At 36.8% G+C, this 20,439-nt stretch overlaps 1 long non-coding RNA gene across 1 annotated transcript in view; it reads right to left on the reverse strand.

Annotated features, from left to right (window-relative positions):
• Nucleotides 1-10,583: 10,583 nt before the first annotated feature.
• The window catches only part of LOC117244064, a 130,224-nt gene continuing 120,368 nt past the window's right edge, over nucleotides 10,584-20,439 (reverse strand). Inside the window, exon 3 of the long non-coding RNA XR_004496465.1 lies at nucleotides 10,584-14,037. This is a non-coding gene — a long non-coding RNA (uncharacterized LOC117244064). The remainder of the gene's footprint in view (nucleotides 14,038-20,439) is intronic.

Below are 20,439 nucleotides of genomic sequence, written 5' to 3' on the forward strand. Positions count from 1 at the left end.
TTTTGGGCCCCATGAAAAAGCACTCAGAAAGAGTAAGGGAACATAAATTTTCTAATTATGAAATATGAGTAGAATAATCACTCTTCTAGGAAATGGCTGATTTCAAAAAGACCAGCAAAACTACAGCAAACCCTCAGCAAGCCCTACAGCAAACTCACACACATATCTCAGAGGAGAAAAGGGAGAGGAAGAAAAGGGGAAAAAAGCCCCAGAGGAAAACAGTAAGGGTGGCTCCCCAGAAACCCTGCTTCCCCCCAGCCCAGCTGAATGTGCAAAATGTATCCAAGATGCCATCTCTGTTTCTCCCAGCAATCTTTCCCCGTTTGCTTTCTCATCTTGCCATACATTTGATTTTGCACTAATGTTTCATGTGAGCAGAGCCCAGCTGCTTTTCCTGCAGCCTAAGCCCAGCATGGGAACCATACCCAAACTGTTCACAAGGCAAAAGTGTTTCAGGGGCCTGTGCTGACCACCACTGTGTTACTGCAAGGAAAGCTGCAAGGCTCAATTCTCTAATGTTCACAAAATGCCTTGACTACAGCAGAAACCCATGGGATTCAAGCAACAAAAAAAGTTGGACTACTAGCCTCAAAAACAAGTCACCTGCACACACAGTCACCACACATGGTGTCATAAACATACATTTATTTAGCAAAAATGATAAAATTTGCTCTTGGTTTCATAGGCAAAGCTAAAAATAAAACAACAGAGGGACACTCTTCCAGGATATCTTTGTCTTGCAAGAGAGACGAGCATGATGAACATCAGCTAAATCAAAATGGATGAATTTTGGCTCAGTTTAACTGCACTCCCAGGCTTTCTAAAGAGATTCTTCTGTTTAAAAGTGGAATTTTGGACTGAATCTCAATTTTAATGTCTGCAAACTGGAGAAAAAATGGAAAAATTCTCAAAAACTCTTTCTTCCCTCTTGTAATAGGAAAATATAAATTGGGACATCAGTGATTGTAGCATTAAAAACCTGTAAGTGATCCTTTTTCGGATAATTTTTCTTCATTTCAGTTTCATTCACTGCAAGGAGATTCTGCTTACTTTTTTCATAGTAAATACATGTGAGTGTGTACAGTTCACAGGGTTATGTGAACTCTGTGTCCAGAGTTATTGTTATAATTCTGATAAATTATTTCATACCTTATTTACAAGCCCATATCTTTCTGTCCCAGGGATAATGAGATACAGAAGGCACCAGTGTTACTTGTAGGCTGAAAGGTACTGAGAAACCCAGGTAAGTGCTTCTTTGTGGCTAACTTTATATTCTTAAAAAAAAAACAAAACAAACACAAGTAGATGATAGCTAAGTGGTCACATGGCAGCATTATGGTGTAAAAGGCACTTGTGTTAATTTCTTAGATTTTTATCTGAAGCTGTTTTGCTCCCGAGGAAAAAAAAAATATGAGAGAAATAGGAAGCTGTGTTCTTTTGAATATAAACTAAAACTGAGGCCATAGCACTACACAGGGTGTAAATCCTCAGTCCGCTTCTGTTACATAGAACCATCAAACTTGCAAACTCTTCCTGCTCTTGTGTCATGCCTTCTTAACCAAGGGAATAGTAATGAAGGTTTCTGTGGCATTTACCACTACTAAACAGCTTACATAACTTGCCACCCCTCCAAATTCAGCTGCCTCCTAATGGGAAGCTGGTTCCATAAGACCCCCTCCTCAACAGACCTTGCTTCTTTATGGCAGCTTGAGAGCCCACTGCCAGGGGTGGGTGTTTTGCACAAACAAATGTCAGACTGCATCTGGTGGGGTGACAATAGCTTCACACGCATTTATCTGCCTTTCATTACTTTGTATCACACTCTCCAATTCTATTTACATTAGTTTTTATTTAAGATGAAATAAGGCTTCATTGATGCATCTTAACTGCGTTATTCAACACCCACCAACTCACTGACAATTGCACATCAATACATTTTAGTTAAGCATCTGTTTCCTCATTTGCTCCCTTGTCAAATTTGCAATTTATGTCTGCATAACTTTTCACTCTGTAGCTGCACTCTGCATGAAACAGGTAGAGAATGCACAGCAAAATGCTACGCTTGTTCTTCAGAGCAAATATGTTCTGCAAGTTCATGCTGTGAAGATCTGAAAAGTTCTTTAGGGTTACATATAGGTGTGAAAACTGTTGCGATACTCTGTTGAAGACATAGACTTAGCTAGGTAATAATTAAATCATTAAAAAAAATTAAATTAAAATTAAGAGACCTTAAAAAAGAATAAAATTAAGGCCTTGTATTCAGATAAGAGACTTTCATATCAGCAAAAAGAATTGTTGTTTTAAAAGAGAAATAGAGAAGATAGAATTTAATAAGTTCTTTATTGTGAAATTGAATATTTAATTGTTAAAACATCCTTCCTTTGTATCCCCCCAAGTAATTTCCCTCCTCTTTCTCCTTCCCTGAAGAAATCAGGTTTTTTCCCAAGTTTATATCAAACAAAAAAATATTTTTTCTTGTGGCAGCTGAAAAGCTTACTATCCAAATCCTGAATATTTTATAGAAAATAAAATTATATTTATTTTTAAGTGCATTCTACCTTCAACACAACTGCATCCTCACAACAAATCTATTGCGTTGTCCTGACATAGTTACTGCAAAGGTTTTTCCTTTGCTGTCCCAAGGGCCCAATTGATTTATCTGCCAGAAGCCCAAAGCCCCAAAATAAGATCGCTTTGAGTTTACAGAGGTCATTTTTCATTGTCTAAATAAAAATTTCTAAACAAAAATCTCTCATCCTGTTAACCGCAGGGTCCTTATCTCCCCAGAGGCTACAGAAACCTGAGAGAAGCCATTTCAATTCTTTTATGAAGAAAGATAAAAGCAAGTTTTCGATTAGAAAGCCAAGGAAAGGCTTCTTATTAAATGGTGGTAACAGTAACTAGTCGAAAAGGCAAAACCGTTCAAGGAAAGGGGGAAAGAGGGAAATCATTATGCATGAAGCAAACACTGCACATGAGGCTGCCAAGGCAATCTCAGGCAGTGACATTCGGGAAGGGAAGGGAAGTTCACAAGCCTTTGTAACTAGTTATGGTTCGTTCCCACCTATTTAAAAATAACTGTTTCATCGGGCATGTTTTCTTAATTGTGTGTCCGTAGATTTATCCACCAACATTAACTGTGTGCTGGAGCAGTTTTGTATGCAGACCCACTTTCTCTTGATCTGTCATCATTCAAAGCACTTACACAGCACTGACTGGCTCTTGAGATGGCTTGTGATTCCAGCCCTGGAATAATAGATTCTGCAGTGCTAAGCTAAAAGTGAAATTATTAGAAGTTACTTCATATTCAAAGTTGTGATAAAGTGAGATAAACAGAGACATTAATGGTGATGCACTGGGAAATGATCCAGACCTCTGAAAGGAAAAGATCTCTGCTGTTTGGAAAAAATTTCAGCATATATGACTGAGGTACCCTATTCATGTTTCCCCTTCTCCTTCCTACATAACAGAAGAAGAGAAATTAACAACATTTAGGACACTAGGTAATTCTTCAGGATGCCAGCTCTAATTATCTAACCTACCATTTAAAATGCCAATTTGAAAAACCCACTTATAATTCCTGATGAGGAAAAAAATCCAGGGAAGATTTTGAGAGCGCTTTACCCTTAATGAAGACAGGCATTCACAACTCTGAGCATTTAAGATTTGCAACTGAACTATGTTACTAAATGTCTAGGTGAAATCACCCCATAAATGTGGGTGATAGAGTCACATCCATCTCCAACAGTGCAAAAATCCACCCTTGGATTTACCTGTGATTGTCACTGCTAAAACATACCGACCAACACTCTCTGTAGTCACAGCATACTGATAGACAGCAGTTCTTCTTCATCTCTTATATCCTGAAAACAATTTGGAAAACTTAGGTGAATTTACCCACCCCTTTCCAGCTCTTTCCAGTACATCCTTGAACATGGTGCCTTTTTTTAAATGGGGAGAATATCCTTACCTATCCAAGATGAAACAGTGCTTCCCTGGCCTCACACATAATTCAACAGAACCAAAAGGGAATTGTATTTCCCTATTTCCCCACTTCCTTCCCCTGCATATCTAGGAGAGGATAAAAGGTAATTTTTCTGCCCCAAGTTTATATTTGCAACTGAATTTATGCTCTTTAATGGAGTAAAAGAAAAATTTAGTTTACCCAATTCAAATCAATAAGAAAATTTTACGTTTCTAAAGGCAGCACATCTCATCTACTTCAGTGAGGTCAGGATTTTACCTCTAACATGTAGCTTTGTGATGTTAATAACTTCAGCAGACACAATTTAATTTATGCAGCCATCTTTTTTTACCTGTATCTTACTTTTATGTATTTCTATCCTTACAATAGAGATATCTATCTCTAATTTTTTTTTAAAAAGCTATGAAAATTAGATTCCAACTAAACCACAATTTGCCATGCTTACTTCATTACTTTTCATATTTAAATGTATCATCTGTGCAAGGAACAGTCTTACTATTCAGCAAAGTCCTGATCTGACCCCTAGTGCAGTCGTTGGACCCCCCCAAACTCTGACTGCAGCAGGAGCTGGATCAGGTCTTAAATGTGGGGCTTCTTAAGATGCCTCTTCCTCGTGTACTCATCTAGTTGTTGAACTAGGTATAGCTGAGAAATGCATGACTGTTTCAGATAATGCAGGTGCCTTGTAGAGTAGAGATCACAAATTTGATTTTCTGGGGGTAAAATATGCTGTTTCCCAAATGTGCCTTGTTGCAAGAATATTTTTTTTTAATATTATTTTTTGATATTATTGTTATTACTTAAAAGTTCTCTGAATATCTTGTACACCTTGTGTATGTTGGGAATCAAAAATGTTAAGGTGATTCAATGTGTCTAAATTGAGCAAGAATGATGAGAGGAATTAAAGTTTTAAAATGCTTACCTTTCATTTTAGGCCTTGAGACAGTTTTCTTCTTATCAAGGAAAGAGTTAGAGAAGAAAGAAGCTGATCACACAAACATCAGAAACCACATTTAAAAGTTTCTCTAGTCTAAATAAGGCATGGTGAGACCTGATTTTTGGAAGACAAAAACAAGTAAATAGAAAATAAGGCGCATATTTATCATGGTAAGGACAATTAGCCATCAGAACAGCAGAAAACTCTGCCAAAAATTATGTCAAGATCCATCACCTTTCTGAAGGGTACAGCCTTTTCTTTGCAGTCACGGAATATAAGGTAAGGATGAATATCAGGATGTCCTACAGCCTCTGCTAAATAGGAGGTCTGACAAGACAGCCCCTTCTGGCCTTAAAACCCTTCAAAATCCAGGAAACCCAGGAACACTTTCTGCTGGAGCACATTTGCTACAACTGTTGTGATTCACCCTCCTTGCTAATCTCTGGGGCTCCCTGCCAAACACAAGAAAATAAGGTTTTAAGCCCAGAAGGATTTTTACAGTAACACAAGATATTGATCCCTGTGTTGTTTTCAGCAGCAGCTTGTTTTCCTGTCCAGGTTCCTTAGAATCCCAGTGTGCCCAGCAGGTTAATGCTGAGTAACTGTAAGATGTTAGGAAAACATGCCACACACTTTACTACAGAGTTATGTGATCCAGAGGCAGCACCAATGACAGTGGCATAGATTCAGGCCAGTGTTTGTGTTTATTAAAATCCGGTTGCTTACTGAAGTTCCAGTGGTAGCTTACAGTCGGCAGCACCATTCTATGCTAATTTAGGTTAGTAAGGGTTGTGCCACCCTCAAAAGGCCACAAAATGAATGGAGGACAGGACTGATGCTTGGCAAGCCACACAAACACAATAAGCTACATATCAATAAATGCAACAGGCTGCAATCTTACTGCTTAGAAAACAGAGCAAATCTCAGCTCTGTCATTTTGATAGAAAATGCTGTGCTCTGTTCTTCTTTCCTTGGGCCTGAGTAAAAATTCAAGACAGGAGAGAGGAATTGATTCTTCTCACTGCTTCAAGATACCTCTTGGTCTTTTAGTGATCAAACTGGTGCTCAGGAATAACATAGCTCTTTGCATCAATGAATTTTCTATCACCTATTAGCAATGAGAGTATCAGAGTGCTTTTAGACAGTTTTAAAAATCACTTGCAGGAACTTTTGCCTGATTTCTTCTTTCTTTTGAGTGCAAATAAAGGCTCCATCAAAATAAAAATTTCCTGAGCATCAGGAAACAGATATCCACAGTTATTCAGAGCTCTGTAATTTAGCCCAGAGCCTCTGCAGGTGTGACCAATACAAAATTGGTTAAAGGTTACATTACTTCTAAACATACCATGGCTCTGATGCATCTTTGTTATTTGTTATTTTTGTCATTGAGAAATACAATGTGAGTAACTTCCAAACTGGGCTGTTGTCAGCTGATACTGTTGATCTGTGCTTTTCCTCTCCAAAGACTATGCAATTGTTGTCATATAGGTTTTCCTAGAGCTGTAACCATTCAACAGAACTCCAGAAGTTAATCCTCTAAGAGAAAACTACTGTATGTATTACAAGACCAAACAAAGACTGTGGAGGCTGGTCTGTATCTGTTCTTGCCTTGCTGTATGGTTAAAATAGCAATGAAAAAAAAAATTGAATTTTCCATTTTGCATATTTTAGAAAAGTCTATACTATGAATCTTTAATATCCTATTGAGTTACAGCCTTTAAACAGTCAAAATGGAAAGGTGGGAGGGGGATTTGTATTTGTTACACAAAGGGAACAAGGCTGATACATGTTTTCTGATATGGTGCACTGTCTTTTTAATTTCTTTCTGGAATGTTTGACCATGACTCGCTCACATGTCCAGGGTAAACATGCACCAGGCTTACGGTTAGAGAGGAGTTTCCTTTCTGGTGAGTCCAGCAGGACTTCAGGGGGTGTCTGGAGCCTTTTTGCTGCAGAAAGGGCCACAGAGCATAGTCAGGATCATCTGGGCAAGTCTTTCCTAATCCATTTCTACTCGCAACACAGCCCTCAGGTTCTGCAAGAATCCTGATCTCCTCCTCCTGCTAGAGGAAACAACTGTTGTGTCCCATGACAAATTGACCTAACCCAAGTCTCTGGGCTCAGGGTAATGTTTTCCTGGTACAACAGATGCAGCTTGTGGTTTAGAGGATATCGGATGAGATAACTTGAATGTCCTCTGAAGCTGTGCAACTTGTTGGCATTTAAAAATCATAGACATATTAACAAACATCTGTTACGCTACACATCATAACATTTATTGTAACATACCCTACAATATGCTGCACCGTGTTAGTGATAATAATAACTATGATAATTACACGTACAAAAAAAAGGATGTGCAACTCAAAAGCATTAAGTAGAACCAAAATATAAATCTCTCTGACAGAGTTCTCATTTATAATGTAAAACCTTACATGAAAGAAAAACACAAACAGCACAAGACATCTGAATTGCAGCTCCGATTGAGATCCAAACAAACTAAAGTTAGGTGTAAGGGCAATGTGTACCTAGGGACATAAATAAATAAAAGGAAGCAAGAAAATAGCCTCTTTTTACATCCAGACAGTCCAGAGAATAATAATGTGCTAGTTTTTCAAATCCAAGTACCTATTGAAGATTGTAATGATTTCAGTCTAAAAAGCAATGCTGGAAAGCCTCTTCAGAGATCGCAGGCTCCCACTGTGCAGAAACATTGTGTCACTGCACACGGGTGTAATGGAGACAGACAAAAGAAATAGTTCAAGGAAAGATGTGGGGAAGCACTGGATGATGTACTTTCCCAGAAAACCGAATTACAGTTTTATCAGTGAAATAAAAAATAAAAAAATAAAAAAAGAAAAAAAGAAAAAAATAAGAAAAAAAAAAGGGGGGGTGGGGAGATGGGGGTTGGATGCTGGAGGGGGAGGACATGGTTGAATAATTTCTTGCCCTAAACTGAAAATGCTGCCTCCAAACTGATTACACTGCAAGCAGAGAAACTTAAGGTGTCCTTTTATTTTGCCAGAAGTGGGACCACCAATCTGTCATGACAAAGACCGCAACATGCTTTGTGATTTTCCACACCTTCTACAGTAACCTACTCTTCCAAACTGATCTCTGCAGTCTTCTCTACCGACCTTTCCATACAGAAAAAAACTGAGAAGCACCATAAAGGCTGTGTTAATTATCCTTAAACTTGTGTGCTTGCAGCTTGTTTTATTCCATGTATTTAACTTGCCTTAAAAAAATCAGCATAGGTTGTTACACAAACAAAAGGCAAATTAAGGTGAAATTACTCAGAATACTTTAGTTCATACAAAGATTTAATTCTGGATTATCATTTGAAGATGCTGAACATCATATAAAGCATCAATAGTAATTACATTTTATTTACTTTCAAGGGCTGATCCTATATAATATTTATGAGGTATAGAAAAATATTGTACTTTTAGGAAATTAAGTTTTTCAGGAATACATATCTAGGTTTCTTGTTTTTTTCATAATCAATTCACACAATAAATCCATTTGACTTCATGTTTTTAACTAAAATGCTGAGAAAAATCATGACACTTTTATTAGAGGTCAAAAGGACAAGAAGATATTTTTAAAGCCTTTTTTTACCATAAAAATATTAACACCTAAAGGGAAGAACCTATATAACACTGAGTTTAAATTAATCCATTTATATGAGAGCTGCAGAACAGCACTGACAGAAGGAGGTGTGAAAGGGGAAACTCAGGATCCCTCTTTTGTTATAGGAGGACATTCTCCATTTTGATAAATACAAGTGTCAAAGATTGATATCTAGGCCATTGTCAGACACCTGAGAAAAATACACTAAGAGGCTTCTTTCTATACTGGATAAAGTTATTCCCAACTCTGAACCTTTACTGCTTTGAGTACAGTCAAGGTCTTTGTGTTTCTTGACACTTTTCAGTCAATACTTTTTGTGAGTAAAGTCCTAAAGAAATGGAGATGTATTTATAGAAATAGCCACTGAGAAGTTCCCAAGGAAAGCAGCCAGGCTATTGCCAATACCTGGATTCCCAGGCCTAAGACACACATTTTGCTCTTGGCAAGCAGCATTGAAGGCAAACACTGACAGAAAGGAAACTTCTGGGCATCAATCTGTCCCACAGACGATGGCTGGGATGGAGGATGCAGGACAACCTCTCTAAGCATCTCAGCTGCTGAAGCAGGAAAAGAAGCAGCAGTAATTCTGACTTGGAGACATTTATAGGACATTGAAAGGGAGAGGAAATTCTTTCAAAGACTAACTTTTGCAGCCCTTTTTTTTGCAATGCATTACTTCATTTCAAGGTCGTGGCACAGAGCAATGATATTGGATCTGGATTACATGCAAAATACCACTACTAAAGAGGTTAGAAATTTAAAACAGAAGAAAAACAGAGGAAATTATACTGTGCAAACAAATGTGCAGTCATACTTTGTCAGTAATGCATATATGCAAAACTCTTCAGGTGCAAAAATCTTCCTTTTATAAGCCATGCTAAAATTGAATGCTCTCTGGTGATTCAGAGCTTTCACTTTCTCATCTGATGTTTGTGCCACACAGAAAGAGAGCCCAGCCTTTCACTTTTGCCCTTAAGTACCTTTCCTAAATCCCAGCTGGGTGCAGCAAAACTCAGACTGATAATCATATTTATCAGTACTCATAAGAACAGAGGTCTCTAACCTGCCACTATAATTCCTCCTGACTATAGGTTCTAATAATCACTATGAAATTTGGAACATAACTAAATAATTTTAATCCTAATAACATTAGTAAATATCTTATTTACACCCTGGAAACCATTCCAGCAATGTGTGTTTTATTTCATTTTCTCAGGATTCCAGAATAAATAAAAATATGAGGAAAGCAGAAAGTAAAAACAGAAAAAAAAATAGCAGGATGTTGCTGCCACTGATGTCTATGGCAACTGGCAGAAATCCCATGCATTTTAATGGGAGTAAGATTTTCAATTTTTAGTACTTGTGCCCTACATATCTTTTGCCTTCAGCTCTTCTCGACAGCATTGACTACATGATGTTCTGAAAAATGAACCTCCAAAAATGCAGTTTTGGCCTGTTGGAAAGGTTTATTCTTTTTTTTTTTTTCTTTTCTTTAACTTATGCTCAAATTTCAAACATGGGCATAAGGATTATATTTTTATTTTACTACATAAGGGGAGTGAACAAGTCTTGATGCTGACAGAACACTTTATGTGATATTTAGCAACAAAGAAGGAAACTCTGTCAGCCCAGAATTCACAGGAGCACCAGTTGGCTAAATTCATGGCACGGTGTGGGAAAATTACCTCAACACTGTCTACTTTTGCTGATTTTTCCTTATGCTGACACTTCTGATGCCCTGAAAGTTGCTGTGCTCACATCCTCTGCTGCTGGTGTCAAAGAACACTCTCAGTCTTCACATGCCAAGATGAGGAAAACCTATTGCAATGCCCAAAAGACTTAACTCCTGTCAAATATATTCATTTAACACAAGCACTCTGGTCTATAGCTCTGAAATCTAAAAGTGATGGCATGAAGCAGGAAGGAAGGGAAAAACAAGCAGTAGCCTTTAAAAGAAAATCTTCAGTTAATGGGTAAAGACACTCCAGTTCATTTTAAAAGGAAAAGATAAAAAATATTGGCCACGAAGACAGATCTAGATTTTCAGATTAGTGCTGTACATAAAGGATTTTACACAATCCCACTGAACAAAAGTAACATAGAAATAACTGCCTCACATGAAAAACAGCCTACTTGATTACACACTTGAAGATATATATAGACCTTCTTGTGTCCAGACTTCTCCCTGAAGACTACTTTTATTACTCGAGTTACTTTTTCAACATTAGTGTAGATTTAGTATTGTTAAATTTTGCATTAAAAAATAAAAATAAAAATTGTTGAGCTATTTGGGTGCAGTATTAACTTTTTTTTTTTCATTTTTGCCAAGACTATAGAAGCCCAGTGCATAGTGAAATTCCTTCACCCTGTGCTACAGATTCCCAAGGCTAAGCCACAATCTCTCTCTACTTCTTTTTCCTCTCCATTTCCTTAAGTTTACACATATGGGAATAAAACATTCAGAACAGGGCCAATAGCAATCCTGTCTCATCAAGCTCCTGACTCTGTGAGGCCATGAGAATGTGTTCCTACACATGTAAAGATTCCCACTGGTGTTAGCATTCCCTCATGTGTCAACAGAACAGAATGGAATATCTTGACTTGGAAGGATCATAGAATCCAACTCACTGCTCCTCACAAAACAACCAAAAACTAACTCAGAAGACCATGCAGGCCATTTGTTTGGTTTACCACATCCACTAACTGGGTTGGTTTTGGGTTTCATGGCTGCAAAGTCCCTGCCCTACTTCTTTCTTCATATTGCCACCCAATTTTACATCATCTTGCAGTATACACATACATATTAATAGAAAATTAAGAATAACCTCAAAAAAGAGTCAAAGACTGTGATGAGGCTTCATGAAAAAAACCTACAAACAACTGCAAGGCATATGAAATGATCTATCTCTGCAGACCAGGAAGTGTCACCTGAAGGTCTGCATGTACCTTTGAGCTCTTAAGTTGGAAAGAAGTGGGTTAGCTGGAGTTAAATCATCAGGCCTGTGAGGAAAGCCCAATGGAACTGCACCTGTTTAACCTTAGACCAAAGAAAATGGAAGGAGGCATTTGAACAATGACTAGAGTGTAGAAGATAATTATTTATTTGCTTAATCTGTTCTGGGTTAAAAAAAAAAAGAAAAAAATAAAAAGGAATAGACCTAAGATTCTGAAACAAAAAATAATTTTAATAAAGCACTGGACTAGCTTCCCTGTGCAACAGTGACATTTCACCCATTGAAGGTCTTACAGAGCAGGCAGGGTAGATTTGAATGATATAGGTTGACATTGATTGTACAGTGGGACCATCAAATTTGTGATTACACACAAAAATGCAAAAAAACACTTTCACCCTTATTATTTTTTAATCATTTATTCTTGAGAAGAAACTCAGAAAAGTTTTCAGTGCTCAGGAGGGACTGCATTGTCTCACATTCCTTCCCCTTTTGCCTTCTCATTTTCTTAAATTTTATTTTCATAATTTATTCCAGAAAAGCAACCATTTATTTTCCTTCACAAAGCACCTTAGGGTTCAGGTAAAATAAAAGCTGGGTCTGAATGACCCTTACTTTCACATGACATCACTTAATAAATAGGATTTTTGTAAAATACCTATATTTTGAGTCATTTTCCCATACAAGTATATATGTAAGGGTCCAATATTTTTCCACCCACTTCATTCACAGAAGAGTGCAGTGAAGTAGCTGGTAGCAAAGGAAACTTTCTGGAGATTGTCATTCAAACAAGGACACACACACAGCTTTTGTGTTTGCTTGAAGACTACCAGCACTTTTTATACAGCCAGAGAAGCAATTTTATAAGCAATGAAAGCATTTCTACTGAAAAAAAAGATTTTTTGAAAATACAACACATACTTTTTACTAATCCTAATAATATAGATAAACTTGCAGGAACTTTTGAAACAAGAACATAAGTGGATACAATGAAATGCATATGAGGAATAGAAGAGAAAATAATAAAGATATATTCAAAATGTATTATCAGAAGCAGGTAATTTTGTGAGTTCTCCAAGACTGAAGATTTGAGATTTGATTCAATCGCAAGTGATCTGTAGAGCTGCTGTGAAATTTCCTATTCTTGCTCACATCAAAAACTAAAATTTGCTTTAATAGGGGTTGAAGATACACAGAGAAAAAAACACTGATTCTGAGGGGTTATGCTGCTGGCATTAGACCTTGCTGCATTTCACCTGGGAAACACTAACAAGTGCTGCATTTCTTTAATATCTACCCTCTGCAAACAAAAATTGCTCATTTAATTTTAAATGTAGGATATGACCACAATCTTGTTTAGGTAAGGGACTGCCTGACACTTTAAAACATTATTTGCTTTACATAATCACAGTATTGTACCTCAGTATGTTTGGTTTTCCTCAGATCATCTTTGTAATCAATACACCAAAGGGAGTCAGTACAGCAGAGGGAATGCAACATTTCCTGACATCACCTATTTATCTAGCACAAAACTGGAAGGATTTGGAAGGCAATGAAAACAATTCATAGAGAGCAAGGTCTGGCCACTAGTTCTGCCCTGGCTATACGTGTTGATTCCTTAATTCACCAGGAATCTCTCTCCTCATCCTGTTTCTATGTGCAGTGCTGGATTTGAGCTTCTCTTTGCTATGTTGGGAGTTTTCTCTTCTTCTTGTATTTGTTCTAAATACTGAAGCATTTTTTTAAAATACTAAAAAGAGCAAACAAACATGCAACTAAACCCAAAAAATCAAGCATGGCACAGTAGGAGAAGAAAGCTTCTGGGGAGAGAAAGCAAAACTGTGTGACAGATGGAAAAGTCTCAATGGATGAATGGTACTACTACAAATAAGTAGCAGGCAGCCAGAGGGAATCAAATAATGATTATAGAAGAAAAATGAGGGTTAAAAATTGGGGTAAAAAACCTTCAGCACTGGCAGAAAATTCTAGAGGAGTAATGTACAATATTTGTATAAGGGAGGTTTAATAATATGCTTTCCACAAACAGGGAAAGCAGTAAAGACAAAGAAGCCAGACAGCTGACAAGCATGCCAGTGTGGACAGTATAAAAAGCTCAACATGTCCTTGGAGAGGAAGGAACGTACTCCAGGATTCGGTCTGGCATGCCCCCAAACCTGAACAGATTACTTTCTGACGATCAATACCTGTAACCACCAGAGGCCTGTTAGAGAGTTTAGAAAAAAAATAGAAAAAATCAGCTTCAAAGAGACCTGGTCCCAAGCTCACATTTTATTTTTGCCACTGGGTGCTGAGGTAAGAGCTTTGGACAAGGCTCATTTTTCATCTCTTTATAGGGCTGCGGATTGAATATGAAGTGTCGCGGCATGTTCTCAGGGCTTCGCTCCGTCGGTTTCCTGTCCCAAAGAGGAGCACTCTCAGGATGACACTCGACCCCTTTGACCAAAGCTGGTATCAGATCTTTCACAACAGCCTGATTAATGTCTCCTTTAACATCCATGACTCTTATCCACCTATAAAGAGAAAAAAAATAAAATCCTTATAGTTTTCTTAATTTAAGTCCCGTTTCCTTTGGAGAGAGACGGATAAACCAAGGTTCCTCATTTAATCTGAAATGTCACTGATCAAAACTTATTATAACCAGCTTAGCTATTTTAGAGAAGTACAGTGGGCTCTTTTCACATACTACAGTATACCTGAATAGAAATTAAATCTCAGATTTTTCCCAATAATATAATTTAATCAGAAGCATATGCTGAAAAAATGCATTTAGACATTACTATGAGTAGGAAGATATTCATACATGTTTCAGGAGTCACAGAGTTCTGTAGTTTGATGTGTCCAATTACAATTCCACCTTTTCCTCTCTAGCATTTACCTTAATTTTCTTTTGTCTTTCCCCCATTCATTTCTCAAATACTGCAAGGCAATGCATATTTTCCAGAAATCACTGATGCAATTTATTAAGCATCTACCTTTGTTTTTGTATATGAGTGATCTGAATAAGGGAAAACAGAGAAGAACAGAAAATCTGGCAGTTTTTGAAGGAAAAGGAAAGAAAAGGAAAGAAAAGGAAAGAAAAGGAAAGGAAAGAAAAGGAAAGAAAAGGAAAGGAAAGAAAAGGAAAGAAAAGGAAAGAAAAGGAAAGAAAAGGAAAGAAAAGGAAAGAAAAGGAAAGAAAAGGAAAGAAAAGGAAAGAAAAGGNAGAAAGAAAGAAAGAAAGAAAGAAAGAAAGAAAGAAAGAAAGAAAGAAAGAAAGAAAGAAAGAAAGAAAGAAAGAAAGAAAGAAAGAAAAAGAAATTGTATTATTAATAGCAAACTCCAGGATGATGAATGAAAAGAACAACAATATCCTTTAATCATAAAGCACTAACATTCCAACAGTGTTGGTAAGTGACTGGAGCAGTGAAACCATTTGAGACTTAAACAGATGGATTAGGAAAGGTTCCACTGTGGGTTCCTGGAGAGATTTCAAAACAGCAGCCTGATTAACTAATGCACAAAAAGCAAGTGATTCTTCCAATCAATAAGATTTTATGTAAGCATATTTGAGTTATAATATTTAAACACAGCAGACAAGTGGGGAATCAGGAATTCCTCATGTTGGGCTAGCAAAGCAATAAGTTTTACTTGAATCTGGAGATCTCTTTTTCCCAGCAAATCTCAAAGGGATTTTATAGCTAATGTTGTCACCACATGTTCATCAATATATTAGCATCTCCTGATGGTTTTGTGAAAATGATGGTGAGTTCCAAGTCCAAAAGATGCTATTTTTTTAGAAATATTTTTTATAATATTCCTTTAGGGAGAACTTAACCAGATTTTCATTGAATGAAGGAAACTACGCATAAAATTAATCTTTTATTACCTTTCCTAGTGAGTACCCTTTCGCCAAATAATTAGAGAGGGAGTAAAATCAGAAGCCCAGGTCATAGGGGCTGATTCCCTTCAGCATGATAACATTCATCCTAGGTAAGAAATGGAAATGGAAAATGATAATGGTTTTATATGGATATGTTTACATATCTTTATTTCAAAATATCTTTTACAGGAGGCTATAATTTTTAAAGGAATTACTCACAATGAATGCTATGTTTCTCTTAAGTGCCCAGTTGCATAGAAGTATGATATTTCATAAAGGTTTCTAAAAGTGAGCAACCGTAGAGCTTTATTTATTATTATTATTATTATTATTGTTGTTGTTATTGTTATTGTTATTGTTATTGTTATTTCTAATAACTTGAAGTTATTATCCAAGTTCTATCCAAGTACAGAAACAATCAGTTACAAGGGAAATGTCAGGTTTTTGTATGATACTTGGAGTTCTAGGCCATGGTCTCTAGAACTCTGTTTATAATATAATCAAGAGACATCCAAATTCATTCTGGTTCCCAATATAGGCTTCCCCATCCCAGCTGAGATCTGGCTACAACATATTTGATCTTAAATCTTACACTTATTCAGACAGGAATTTTTCTTATTTTGGATCATGTCATATCCTTTAAGAAACACTTTGATAGTTTTTTCTAAAGACTAACTTAGCATTTTGAGTTTTCACATATTGGGGTATTTAATAGGTTTTCAGAAGTAGTCCTTTTGAGACTCTTCATGTCTATCACCAAATTACATCCACCTATAAAAGTCAGAACCACGAGAACACTGTGGAAGTACACACTGATTAGGAACCTCAATGGAGTTTCAAACCACCCCCCCTCCCCCACTAATATTTGACCAAGTAAGAAAGAACTTTTCAGTTTTTCAAGACACTTCAGAATGTCTAAATTAGTTATAAATGTGTCCTGCATTTTTGCCAGTATACAAAGTAGTCATTACATGTGTAATATTTGTCACTGGTTTCTTGCCTGCAGGTTGTAATTGCACATTTTGATGTCTCAAGGACTTTACTCTGGCCTGAAGTATCAGACTTCTGTGCTAGGACTTGGCCCTCTCTGTCAAGGAGTTTGGACTCCATGACCTATGGTTGCTGGCTTTCCTGGCTCTCCTTTAAATTGCCAGCTAGGACCTCTGCTTAGTACATGTGAAGATCTGAATATATGTATATATTTGCCTCAGGGTTTACAATGCAAATGTTCTTCATTAATTGAAAAAGGATACTGGGGGAAAAAGTGCCTACAGCCCCAAAACAATAAGTTTCTTAGCCTGCACTATAAGAATAGTATCTTTCAGTCCCCAGGGTATGACCCTCACAGGATTAAATGTCATTCATAGTCAGGGTGACTAAACAGTTGACAGAAGCTTGTAGTAAACCTGTTGTATTCAGTAAAATCCTCTGGAGAAATCAAAGAGAGTTCCTTCCAATTTTCTACATGGGGTCTTCCCCTTTCTGAGAGTAAAGCCCTCTTTATCCTTCTCAGTCTACATATCACTTTTAACTGCAAAGTCTTTTTTCTTTTCCTCTTTACTAGTCTGAATTTCAGACTGAAGGTGGAAGAGGAGGAAGAGCATTATAAGAAGTTCTGCTCTTGCTTTTCCTCTGGGCCAGTTTGTCTCTAACTCAATCCCCACCATCAGCACACGTTGCGTGTGGTGTTTGGAGCAACAGCAGCATAAATTCTCTCTGCTTTTTCTAGTTTTTCAAATTCTGTGACATTTTGTGATGATCTGAGGGCATGTTTACAAGCAGTAAAAATATACTGATGTCATGAATAGACTAGAACCCAGATGCTATGATTCAACTTCAGCTGCCAATTACTGCTATTTTGAATACAAACAAATCTGAAAGTAAAAACATCAAATTAAGGATATTAAATATGCTAAGCAGATTTTGAAGTATTACCCCATTTCTACTTTAAAGGGAACTACAAATTCAAAAAAAGGAATGGAGTTCTTGCCCACAATTAAAACAGTAAATAGTATTATATTCTGTGTAGCTCTTAGGAGTTTGGTCCCCCACAGTTATCTGTGGGATGCTTCACACTGCCACAGTAGGGCAGTTCAACATTTCAACCTCTTACTGTAAAAATTAACCTGTTTTTTCTAATACATTTTGAACTCTGTTCACAGAAGCCCACATTGCATGAAATTCACAGGCCCCCACAGAGATAAAATAATTCTTCTTTTTGGTGCACCACTGAGGAATGCTAAAAATAGTTGAACATACCAGGAAAAAAAATCCTTTGGGGACTGCAATGTCTTTGCCACTCTGGAAAGGAAAAAGAATAGATAAGCATATATGTGTTCAATTATATCCAATTTCTGTATACTACACCAAGTAGTTAGTCTACATTCTGGAGATTCCTGAATTTCCTACCTTTCTAATTATTATACTTGTTCTGTATTCCAAATGTAGAAGAACACTGAATTAATCTTAATTGCTAAATAACTAATAGCTGCTGTTATTTTCATTTACTGTGAAAACATCTTAAATATTAACACATGTAAGAGGCATATAATTTTGTTTAATATATAGATATATGTGCACATATCTAAATGAAGATGCACTTACATGCAGGTATGTGTGTGTAAAATTCTTTGCTGTGAAAAAAAAAAATCCTCGCCATCTTGCCTTGTTGTCTGATTCAGATTTATTTAGGTGGAGTTTTTTATCACTGGCATGATACTTACACGGAGAGGTTGGATTGACATAAACCTGAGTCTATAAGAGGACAAAGGTTTTTCATTAAAACCTTGTTGATTAGCCCTAAAAATGACACTGGTGACCTTGGAGACAGCACTAGTTTTCTTCACTAGAAGCATGGAAGATATGAAACTGTTAAAGTCCTGATGTGCTTATACACACAGATCTCAACACTTTGATCTGCTCTACTCTCTTCTGAGTTATTTCTTGGAATATTTTTAAGGAAGATGTATCAGCAGTAAGACCAGTTATAGTACATTTCATCTTGAAATGTACCTGTATCTTACAATATATGTGAAAATCTTTGAAACACGTTTTTAAAAACAGCACTACAAACTTACCAGAAGTTGAATGAAGGATATGTTCGTTTACTGGCTGTGGTGAATTTCTTTTTGGATGCTATGTGTTTTAACAGCCATTTATTCCTGTCTATATGCCTCACTGAGTGGAAACAGTTTTATTAGATGTTGTGGCAGCCTTCAGATTATATTCACACAAACAAACAAGATATTACTTGGTGCCAAAACACTTGTATGGGTACTGAACAATCGTCATTAAAGCAGCCAACATTAAGCATTCAGAAATGGTTAACACTCCAATGCATTTAGGTAGATATAGGTTTTTCATTGTTTAAAAAATAAAAGAGGTTTTAAAACTGGCTTTCATCAACCTACGGATTTTTTTTTTCCTGTTTAATGGAAATATTCTGCTTGTGCACAAGATACCATCAACTCATCCTTTAAAAAAGGGGATATGTAAGAGTGGAAATGTTGAAGTGTCCTTTAACAATTGATATTAAATATTATCCCAAATTAAGAATAAATATAAATGACAACCCCTGTTAGATATTAAATCTATATGTAACACGCTTTTTAACATTCGCTATATATGAGAGTAATCATAATTTTATTTATGCAAATGTTCTTGTAGGAAGCACCTGTAGTGAACATGGTGTTGTAATGAGATATGTAGGTCATATCATGGAGAATGACTGTAAAATTTAGCCACTTGATGCACTTGCAGGTGTGAAACATCTCAAAGGCTCTGTTCTGATTAAATGAATTTCAAATTCTGTGACAAGAATTAACATGCCTTGTGCAGGACTGGGTGCTGAGCATGCAAAGGTATTTATAAATTCCTCTTGATGCTCTTAATATTAGGGTAATCAGTTTGCTCTTTCCTTTCCATTTGTAATATTTATTTCATGTAGTACAAGAGATTGCCATTTCAAACTACCTGTGTTTTCTTGGCTTAAGGAAAAGAAAACCTTCGGGGTTTTTTAGTACATCTGTACCCTAGTCACTGTCTTCACTGTTATCTCTAAATCATGAGGCTGAGGACAACACAAGGACAGAATTTTTATCTGCATAGTCTTTGTATAAGGTTCTGGTTTTCATAGTATTTTACCTTTTTTTCTTTTTTTTTTTTTTTTTGTAATTTTCACACCAAAATAAACTTTAACTGAGAGGTTTCAATATCATGCCCGCCTGTCACCAGACCAGTGGCCAGCAGAGGGACATGCTACTCCCAGCCTCTGCCTTCCATGCTCCAGGGCTTGCCAGCCTTTCATCTCCTTGCAGACCTACCACTCAGACCCAGAGCAAGGCTCAAGTTACTGCATTTCTTGCAAGATGCCTTCACTCTGTCTTAGTGCTCCACTTTTCTATATCTTAATCTGACTCCTATAAAGAGTCTAGAGTTACTCAAGTCTGAATGACATTCCTAATCCACCAGTAGTTAGAGCTGAGCCATGTCTCAAGGCTTTCCTTATCCCATAGTCCAGAAATGAAGCTTGGTATCTCTCTCAGAAGAGCCCAGGCTTTATCTGGGCCATCAAGTCAGCCACAAAACCATGCAAGTTAATTGGAAGCATTAAACTGAGAAGGATTCTTAATCAAGCCATGACCGCTATTAGCAACTGAGTACAGGGGTAAAGGTGGATAATAATTTTTCACTATACATAATGATTGTCTTAAATTTGCACATTAGGCAAATCTTCAAACAGTGCATGGGGTCACCAGAAATCATGCTCTGAGGTTCAGTAGTTGCACAAATACACAGAGAGCTTACGTGAACCAGAGAAATGAAACCTGTCCAAGATCCCAAAAGCTCCCAAACCGACATGCAGCTTTAAAGTGAGCAACTGTAAGATGATTTTTTTTTTTCCAGATCAAATACACAAAGTTCTGGATGTAATTCTGTTAAGCAGTTTTACATTTTGCCACAAGAAATTATTTTTTTCCTCTGTGCTAAGCTTTAATATCCTTTCTAATGTATTAATGTGTCCCTGGAACAGACACTTAGAGACTCCTGCACA

Source organism: Parus major, chromosome 3 (assembly GCF_001522545.3).
Source record: "Parus major isolate Abel chromosome 3, Parus_major1.1, whole genome shotgun sequence".
Lineage (NCBI taxonomy): Eukaryota > Metazoa > Chordata > Aves > Passeriformes > Paridae > Parus > Parus major.